This window comes from Dendrobium catenatum, unplaced genomic scaffold (genome assembly GCF_001605985.2).
Source record: "Dendrobium catenatum unplaced genomic scaffold, ASM160598v2 fragScaff_scaffold_1220, whole genome shotgun sequence".
Lineage (NCBI taxonomy): Eukaryota > Viridiplantae > Streptophyta > Magnoliopsida > Asparagales > Orchidaceae > Dendrobium > Dendrobium catenatum.
The window spans coordinates 13,313,851-13,317,374 of NW_021319682.1; the positions used below are offsets into that span (position 1 = coordinate 13,313,851).

General features: G+C 39.6%; 2 pseudogenes; both read left to right on the forward strand.

Moving 5' to 3' along the window:
- The first annotated feature begins 399 nt into the window (after positions 1–399).
- Positions 400–518, forward strand: LOC114580729 (annotated as a pseudogene).
- A 2,626-nt stretch (positions 519–3,144) lies between these two features.
- Positions 3,145–3,263, forward strand: LOC114580727 (annotated as a pseudogene).
- The last annotated feature ends 261 nt before the right edge of the window (positions 3,264–3,524 follow it).

Here is a 3,524-nt window from a genome sequence, read left to right on the forward strand (position 1 = left end):
ACTCTTAGGAAGTCCTTGTGTTGCACCCATGTTATAACCACCCCTATCTTTTTTGCAGCTATTTTCCATGGTCTACGGACCCCTGGAAATGTTGATTCCCCATGCATTATGCGATGAAATCTACAATGTGGGACCAGTGAGGCTACTAGCTGGTCCAAGGATGCAGCCGCATGGGAATAGAAATAACTTTCCTCCCATTAGTTTGATTACAAAAAATGTCCCCATTCCAAAAATCTTTTTTGGAGACAGAGGTAGAGTCTATGTGTGATAGGCCCATGGGTCAGGCATGCAAAGCCAAATAACATATTTTTTTATCCCCTACTATCTTATGGAATAAAATACACCCAAATCACCGCTCCTTGGAGTCTTCTTACGATTAATTTGAGACCATACTATTATGAGTACGACCATACCAACACCATTGCACCAGATCCCATCAAAACTCTGTAGTTAAGCTTGCTTGGGTGAGAGTAGTACTAGGATTGGTGATCTCTTGGGAAGCCCTCATGTTGCCCTTTTTTAACTAGCATTCTCTTTTTTTTGCAACTCTTCACCATGGCCTATGGACCCCTAGCAATGTTGAATCACCATGCTTTTAGCAAAGAAATCTGAAATGTAGGACCCTTGAATACAACCGGTGGGTCCCAGCATGTTGTCGTGCAGGAATACTAATAACTTTTCATCAAGGAGTTCAATTAAGAATTATGACCCCATTCTGAAAAGCTTTTTCAGAGCTGGAGTAACGCTGATATGCAACAGTCACATTGGTAAGGAATACACAGCCAAATAACATATTTTTGATCCCATACAGTACTCCAAAATAAAGACACACTGAAATCACCACTCCCTCGGTGTCTACTTAACATTAATTTGTGTTCATATTATTAATGGTACGACCTCACCCACACCAGTGCACCAAATACCATCAGAACTCCACAGTTAAGTTTGCTTGTGCGAGAGCAGTTCAAGGATGGTTGACCTCAAGGAAATTCCTCATATTATACTCCTTTTTTAACCATCTTTTTTTATTTTTTTAAGCTATTCACCACGGCCTATGGAGCCTTGGCAATTTGGACTCGTCGTGGCTCGAGCAAGGAAATCTAAAACTAGGGAGTCATGAATATGACCGGTGGGTCCCAAGATGTGGCTGTGTAGGAGTAGTAATAAATTTCTATTGAAGAGTTTGTTTAAGAAATATAACCCATTCTATAAAGCTTTTTTGGAGACGGAGGTAGAGCCACTATACCATATGCACATCAATCGGGAATGAATAGTCGAATAATGTATTTTTGATCCACTACTATCCTCCAGAATAAAGAAGCCCCAAAAACACTCCTCTATTAGAGTCTACCTAATATTACTTTTAGACTATATCATTATAATTATGATAATACTAACACCACTGCACCGTATCCCATATGAACTCCATAGTTAAGCCTGATTGGGTAAGAGTAGTACTAGGATGTATGAATAAGCATTCTCCTTTTTTGTAGCTATTTGAAACGGCCTAAGGTCCCTTGGCAATGTTGACTCCCCGTGCCTTAAGCAAAGAATTTTGCAACGTGCAACTCGTGAAGGTGACTGGCAGGTCCCAAGATGTGGTTGCGCAGGAATAGCAATAAAATTTTCCCCATGAGTCTGATTAAGAGTTATAACCCCAATCCAAAAATCTTTCTTAGTATCGGAGGTAGTGCCAATGTGTAATAGGCCTATCAATCACGCATGCATAGTTGAATAACTCTTTTTTAATCCCTTACTGTCCGTCAGTATAATGATGCGCCAAAATCATAGCCCTATTGATTTATTCTTAACATTAATTTAAGATAATATTATTATTAATACACCATACCAACACCAGTGTATTAGATCCCACCAAAACTCTATAGTTAATCATGCTTGGGTAAGAGTAGTATTAGGATGGGTGACCTCTTAGGAAGTCCTCATTTTGCAACCCATTTTTTTAACCAGCCTTCCCTTTTTTTTGTAGCCCTTTGCCAAGGCCTATGGACCCATGGAAATGTTGAATCTTCGTGCCCTAAGAAAACAAATCTACAACATGGGACCTGTGAAGGCGACCGACAGATCATAGGATTCAGCCACATGAAATCAGCAATAACTTTCAGCCCATGAATTCAATTAAGAACTATGACCCCATTCCAAAAAACTTTTTCAGAGTTGGAGGTAGCGTCGATGCACCATAAGCCCATTAGTCGAGAGCATAGCAAAATAATACATTTTTGATCCCCTATATTCTGCTTTACAATATGGCATGAACAACAAAATAATTCTTTTTTGATCCCCTATCATTGATAGAATAATGTTTTACTTAAATCACTACTAAATCAAAGTCTTTTTAACTTTAATTTTAGACCATATTATTATGGGTACGACCATACTATCATCAATGCACTGAATCTCATCAGAATTCCATAGTCAAGCTTTCTTGTGCGAGAGTAAAACTAGGATGGTTGACCTCCTAGGAAGTCCTTGTACTGCACCCCTTTTCTAACTAACCTTCTCTTTTTATTGTAGCTCTTCGTCATGGCCTATAGACCCCTGGCAATATTGACTTTCCATGCCTCAAGCGAAGAAACCTAAAATTTGGTACCCGTGAAGGTGACCCGCCCCAAGATGCGGCTGCACGGGAATAGCAATAACTTTCTTACCATGAGTCTAATTAAAAATTATGACCCCATTCCAAAAAGCTTTTTCAGAGTGGAGGTAGTGTCGATGTGTCAAAGTCCCATCGAATCGGTCGGGAATGCATCAATGAATAATGAATTTTTTGATCCCATCATTACTCCACAATTTAGTGTGCTATGGCGAGAGTAGTACTAGGATGGGTGCCCTACTAGAAACTTCCTGTGTTGCACCCCATTTTTAACCAAGCTTGGTGGGTCTCTGGATGCAGTCGCGCGGGTATACAAATAACATTTTTCTGAGGAGTTCAATTAATAATGATGACCCCATTATGGAAAGCTTTTTCAGAGCAAGAGATAGTGCCAATCAGCCATAAGCTCATCGACCAAAAAAGCATAGCCAAATAAAGTATTTTTAATCACCTATAATCTGCCAGAATAATGATGCGCCAAAATCACTACTCCATTGGAGTCTACTTAACAAAATTTAAGACCATTTTATTATGGTTACAACTATACAAGCACCACTGCATCGGATCCCATCAGAAATCCATAGTTAAGCTTACTTGGGCGGGAGTAGTACTAGGATGGGTGACCTCCTAGAAATTCCTTGAGTTGCACCCTTTTTTAACTAGCTTTTTTTTTTTTTTTGCAGCTCTTCGCCATGACCTATAAACCCCTGGCAATTTTGACTCTCTGCATCATAAGCAAAGAAATCTACAACATGGGACTCGTTATTGTGACCAATGGGTCCCAGGAAGTGGTTGCATGGAAATAGAATTAATTGTCTTCTCAAGAGTCTAATTAAGAACTTTGGCCCCATTCTAAAAGCTTTTTTGGAGCCGGAGGTAGTGACAATGTGTCATATGCCCATTAGTTAAGAAC